At 52.9% G+C, this 6659-nt stretch overlaps 1 long non-coding RNA gene across 1 annotated transcript; it reads right to left on the bottom strand.

Moving 5' to 3' along the window:
• Positions 1-379: 379 nt before the first annotated feature.
• On the bottom strand, positions 380-4493 carry LOC135422277 (uncharacterized). The gene is made up of 2 exons (XR_010434408.1): positions 2873-4493; positions 380-1674 (listed from the first exon to the last, which is right to left on the bottom strand). It is a non-coding gene; the product is annotated as an uncharacterized LOC135422277 (long non-coding RNA).
• Positions 4494-6659: the final 2166 nt, after the last annotated feature.

Below are 6659 nucleotides of genomic sequence, written 5' to 3' on the forward strand. Positions count from 1 at the left end.
AACTTCTTCTTGTTGATGATTGCCCAAACCTCTGATTTGAGGTCTCTCTGCAGGGCCTCCCTCTTCCATGAGGCCATAGAGTGTCACAATGGCCCCTTGAGTCCATGGGAATCTGCAGTGTTCAGTGTTCCATGTGTTACAGGAGGCCCCATATTGTCACAATGGCACTGAAATGAGAGAGGATCACCTTTCTAAATGACTTAGTAAATCAGAAGTTTTTCTTAGATAAAAATCATAATCAACAAAGGGATTTGCTTTCTTGGCGTGGTAGTTGTGTTTTCTTTTAAGACTACAATTAATTTTAGGAGAGAGAATGTAGATGATACATGGAAACTAATAGAGAGTGTATCATATGCCCATCTTCAAGAAATTAGCTTACTTGCCTCAGAAAACTTGTTTAATAAGAGATTGTTCTGTTAAGAAGAAAGTCAATTATACATTGTTTAAGCAAATGGGAAGTTCTAACACACATGTCTTAGCTGGTCCTAGAACATTTAGGTTTGGGGTTAGAGGTCGGATAGATCAATCAGAGATGCTACGAGGCCTGCTAAGCAAGACCACTCTGCGAAAATGACTGCCCCCCCCGAAGAAATGGACGCTAGATGGCAGTCTTGCTCCACGAATACAATCCCAGATGCTATTTGACCCCAAAATCTTAAGTATGGACTGCTTGTGAAGGGGGGTCTTTCAAGTATCACTGTATTTATATTCCAAAATTTATACTGATTCTTTGATTCATGCATGGCAGAGCACCCCCCTGAATCCCCAGCTGGCATATTAAAGAAATATTCAAACCAATGGTTTCTGGTCATGGGGTTTAATTCTTTGGTTTTATCCCTTTGATTCCATGAAGTTCCAAATATATCCCAGGGTTTGTTTAATTCCATGAGGTCCCGCACATCCCAATGATGTCCCTTAATTCCCTGGGTTTCTGTACTTTCCCAGGGAATATTTACTTCCGTGATGCAGGGCAGTGTCATGACGGTCGCTTGATTCTGTGAGTTCCCCCAGTGTCCCAGCAGTCCTTTGGTTCCATGAGACCCTGCCATGTTGCACTGGGTTGACATTGTCTGGATGCCAGGTACCCACCAAACTGCTCTATCGCTGCCCTTCCCAGCCAGACAGGAGAGACAGAAGAAGATGGAAAATGACTTCTACCTTGAGATCAGGCACTTTACTAAAGCAAAAGCCAAAGCTTGTGCATGCATAAGTGAAGAGGAAAATAAAGAGATTTATTCTCTACTTCCCTTCAGCAGCCATGCCTGGCCACTTCACAGGAAGCAGGGCTTCACCACACAGAGAGGCCGCTCAGAAGGCATATATTGTAAAAAAATGGATTTCCCCCTTTCCTGTTCCTTTCCTGAGCTTTTGTAGCGATGTCTCTTTGGTCCATTTGGCTTAAGTGGCCTGCCTGTATCCCCTCTCATGAGCTTGCCTCCGATTCAAGGGAGGAAGCTGACAATGCAGATGCTGTGCCAGCCCTGCTCAGCAGTTGCCAAAGCACTGGTGTGATTAACCCCTTTGTAGCTCCCAATGCAAAGCACAGCACTGTGATGGCTGCAGTGAGAAAATGAACTCCAGCTCAGACAGACCCAACACGTGGGATTCTGAAATGTCTCAGGGTTTGTTTGGTTCTACGATGCCCCCCGTGTCACCGTGACACAGCTGTCAGACCTGGCAGCAGAAAAATAAATCAAAAAATTCAGAAGAAATCATCTTAAAGTCATGCTAAACCTGTCTTCTGCAGTCCAGAATCTATATATGTGTGACAGCAGATACTTGGGATGAGGGTAGATGCTCAGAGGAATTCATGGGCTTTGGTCTAGGAAATATTTCTGCTGCCTTTTCCTCCTTGGACACTTCCTGATGCCCGGAGGAAGCTCCTGTCCAACAGCAGCTCCATCCCACACATCCTCCTCCTGGCATGCGAGGGCTGCAGCTCTTGCACTTCTGCTTCTTCCTGGGCATCTCCCTGGCTGCCCTCCTGGGCCACAGCCTCATCCTCAGCGCCGTAGCCTGCCACCACCACCTGCACACCCCCAGGGACTTCTTGCTGCTCCACCTCTCCCTCATGCACCTGGGCTGCATCTGCACCACCGTCCCCAAAGCCATGGCCAATTCCCTCTGGAACACCAGGGGTATCTCCTGCTCAGGATGAGCTGCACATTGCTTTTCTTCTTGATCACAGCGGAGGTTGCCCTTCTTCACCATCATGTCCTACGACCGCTATGTGGCCATCTGCAAAGCTCTGCACTACAGGACCCTCCTGGGCAGCAGAGCTTGTGCCCACATGGCAGCATCTGCCTGGGCCACTGGGAAGCGGGTCTGGCCCTGGGGTTGCAGGAGCTGCCGCCTGAGCTGATGATCTCCTGAGCAGTCCAGACACACAGTCACTGTCCCTGTCCTCTATTGCCTCCCCTTCTTACTGCAGGACCAGAAACGACTGTGCTGCTCTGCTGGGCTGGGGCGGGGCAGGGAGATGGGGGGACCGGGGAGGGACTGGACTGGGCAGTTCCAGGGAGTAGAAAACCCCAGTGTTCATCTGAAGTGTAGGAGTGGGCAGGGTGGGAGCACTACAGGGCAGAGGTGGCTCCAGGCTCTGGGAGTGGCAGCAGGAGCCCAGGGAGACACTGCCCCTGCTGCAATGAACTGCCTGTGTGTGTGCGAGGGAAGGACTCATGTCTCTGAGCACCCCAGTGTGTGTGAGCAGTGCATCAGTCCAGCTCAGAGGTGGATACCTCTCAGAGCCCTGACACATTTCTCTGTGTGACTCCAGGAAAACCCCCACTGTGCCAGGGAGTTATCAGATCCTTTGCTGTCACCCTCCTGGCATCCTGTGTAATGATGAAACTAGAAAAGGTGATCATCTTACCCTGTTAATTTTCTAAGGGGAGAAATGTCACTGCTGGAAAGAAGTGTCACTGAAGAGGGGAGAAGAGGGAACATCATTGTTTTGTTCAGCCTGTTCCACAGCAGGTTCCCCTGGAGCCCCAGGGACACCTGCGGGGAACCCAGAGGGGCAGAGAAAGGGCTACCTTTGGCTCTTGCTGTGCTGCTCAGCTGGGCCGGGCTCCTGGCACACAGGGAGCTCCTGGCAAGCGGGCAGCACTGCAGAGAGACAGCTCTGCCCAGGAGCAGCTCCTCTGCACAGCCCTGTAGGGCCGAGGGCACTGCCTGTAGCCACGAGAGAAGAGAAGCAAGGCAGAGGGAGGTTAAAGGCAGCGGAAAGATGGGAGGTGTTCAGCTGAGACTTCCCTTGGGGACACGACTTCACACTCCTCTGCAGAGTGAGTCTACAGGTGCAGGGCAATGTCCCTTGTGTTCCTGGAGGAATCTCCTAAAGCTACCACATCCCACAGCCTTGCACCTCTGTAAGGACTCTCCCAGTTTCTCTGTTGCACAGGAGGAGGATGTTCTCCAGGGCAGGCCTTCCCTGCAGCACCGTCAGAGGGACAGTGCAGGTGGGCTCCTTCTGCCAGGGATGGCTGTGGGCTGGGAAGGTGGGGGTGCAGCCAGGAGTGCCCGGGGCTGTCCTGCAGAGCAGGGTCCCTGTGCTCCGGGGTTCTTCATGTCAAGGCAGGGACCCTGCTGCCTGCCAGGCTCAGGTCTCATCCTGCCTGGGTAGTTGCCCACACCTCTGCAGGGAGAAGCTGTCGGTGGGTGGTGAGAACCCTAGCAGGAACCAGGCAGGGTCTTCCTGCCGTTGGATGAGTGCTGTGGGAGGTCAGGGCTGCTCACAGATCCAGATCACACCAGCACATTTCCACTGTCAAATGGGAAGGACAAAGCACAATTATTAGGAAGGAAAGGAGCTTTTCTGAGTCAGTGTTGTCAGTTTCCTACTTCTGAGGAATCTGAGGGCTGAGAAATGGAAAAGGAGCTCTCATGTTGGACAAGTCACTGAGACTGCTGAGCTGTAACTTGGAATGCACAGTGCTTCTGCAAGCAACTTCCTAAAGTGCTTTCGGCCTCTGCTCTGCTTTTGACAGAAGCAGCATCAATTCTGCTGGACCCATATGTTTTCTCTTGATCTGCCCTTTTCCATCTGCCAAAAGAAAAGTTGCCCAGTTAGTGCCCTGCAAACAGGCAGGTTTCTCTCAGGCCAAAGTGAGTGCACAGACATCCGCATGGAGTGCTGACAGGGAAGTCATGACTGGTTTTCTGATGTTGAGTCTACTGTTTTGAAATCAGAAAATGTGGTGTTGAAGTCATCGTTAGCCTTTGAGAGGGAAACAGGAGAAAAATCGGATAAACTTGTTGCTAAAAATGAGCTGCTTCAAACTGAGGTTGACCACCTTCAAAGTCTTGTCAAAATTTGGGTGATTATGAAACAGTCAGTTCACCGATTACCCCCATCAATACTAGACAATGCCCGCAGTATAAAGGCATAAACCCCTCCCAGCCCCTCCAGGAGCCCTCGAATCCCATCCTGGTCTCACAGAACACTCCCAACTTGCCCTCAAACCCTCCAAGGCCCCCAGACTGCCTCCCAGACCCACAAAACCCCACAAGATGCCCCCGAACCCCTCGCAGTTACCTCCAGCCCTCCCAGGACCCCTCAGACCCTCTCCTAGTTGCACCCTTCCCCTCGAGGACGCCCCCAAACTCCCTCCCACTCCCTTCCCACACTCCCAACGATTCCCCAAAACCCCTCACAGTTGCCCCAATCTCCCCAACCTCCCTCCCAACCCCCCAAGCTCCCCCAAACCCCTTCACACTTACCTCCACGACCCCCAACCCTTTCTCAGCCTCCTCATTCCTCCCCAACCCCCCTCCCAGTTGCCGGCCCGTCCCCCAGGCTCGGGTGAGGAGGTGCCCCAGGCTGACGGGCCCGCCCTGCCAGGGGCGGTTCCAGCAGCACGTCGGGAGCCACCCCCTGCCCCCAAAGCTCCCGCCCGCCCTGGAGCCGCCTCAGCTGCCCCTGCAGGGGAGAAATCCGGACCGGAGCAGAGCAGGGGGTGGGGCCGGGCTGGGAGCTCGATGGACGGGGGCACTGGGAGAGCAGGGGAGAGACCGGGATGGGCTGATGGGGCACTGGGAGAGAGGGGAGACACTGGGATGGGCTGAGAGGGCACTGGGAGAGAGGGGAGAGACCGGGATGGGCTGGGGGGGCACTGGGAGAGAGAGGAGACACTGGGATGGGCTGAGGGAGCCCTGGGAGAGAGGGGGGAAAGTTTTTTGCCCCTTTCCTGGGCACTGGAACACCCTCTGCACCCCCTTTCTTGGCCATGCTACCTCTCCCCTCCCACGCCATGAACAGGTTCTGGGGCTCCCTCGTGGGTCGCAGCCAATAGAACAGCTCTGCTGGAATGACGTCATTGCCAAATTGAGCTGCGCCCCTCTCCTCGCGCCGGTGAGTCATCCAATAGAACGTCGATACTTCCGCGGGGGCTCCCCAGAAAGCTCTTGCAGCCCAAGGAGTGCCCAGGTTAACAAACCCAACTGCACCACAAAGCCAAAGCGTCCAGGCTTTGTTTCCTGGAGATATGGGCTGTTGTTTCCTGTTTTCAGACCTGCCTCCCAAATGCCAGCACGACTCCCAAACTTGCAGACAAATAAAGACTCCTACTGCAAAGGCGCCAGCACATAAAGCTCTTGCTACCCATGGAGTGCACAGACTGACACACAAACTGCACCAGAAAGCCAAAGCTTCCAGTCTTTCTTTCCTGGGAATAAGGGATGCTGTTTCCTGTTTTCAGACCTATCTGCCAACTGCCAGCCCAACTCCCAAAATTCCATATGGACGAAGATTACTCCCACACCAAAGGTGCCAGCATAGAAATCTCTTGCTGCCCAAGGACTGCCAAGTCTGACAAACCAAACTGCTCCATGAAGCCCAAGCTTCCAGTCTTTCTTTCCTGGGGATAAGGGCTGTTCTTTCCTGTTTTCAGACCTACCTCCCAACTGACAGCCCTATTCCCAAAATTGCATACAGATGAAGACGATTACCACACCAAAGGTGCCAGCATAGAAAGCTCTGCCTGCCCAAGAGTCTCCAGGCTGACAAACCGACTGCACCAAAAAGCCAAAGCTTCCAGTCTTTCTTTCCTGGGCATAAGTGCTGTTGTTTCCTGTTTTCAGCCCTGCCTCCCAGCAGCCAGCCCAACTCCAAAAATTGCATACGGACAAAGATTCCTCCATGTCCACAGGTGCCAGCACAGAAAGCTCTGGCTGCCCAAGGAGTTCCCAGGCTGAAAAACCCAACTGCAAAAAAACCCCCATAGCATCCAGTTGTACTTTCCTGGGGATAAGGGCTGTTGTTTCCTGTTTTCAGCCCTGCCTCCCAACTGCCAGCCCGACTCCCAAAATTACATACAAACAAAGATTCCTTGATCAACAAAGCTGCCAGCACAGAAAGCTCTTGCTGCCCGTGAAGTGCCCTGGCTTGCCCATCAACTGCACCACAAAGCCAAATCTTCCAGTCCTTCTTTCCTAGGGATAAGGGCTGTAGTTTCCTGTTTACAGCACTGCCTCACAAATGCCAGCCAGATTCCCAACATTGCATACAAACAAAGATTCCTCCCACACCAAAAGTGCCAGCACAGAAAGCTCTTGCTGTCAATGGAGTCTCCAGGCTGACAAACCAACTGAAGCACCAAGTCAAAGTTTCCAGTCTTTCTCTCCTAGGGATAAGGGCTGCTGTTTCCTGTTTTCAGCCC

The sequence above is a fragment of the Pseudopipra pipra genome, chromosome 14, assembly GCF_036250125.1.
Source record: "Pseudopipra pipra isolate bDixPip1 chromosome 14, bDixPip1.hap1, whole genome shotgun sequence".
NCBI classification, from domain to species: Eukaryota; Metazoa; Chordata; class Aves; order Passeriformes; family Pipridae; genus Pseudopipra; species Pseudopipra pipra.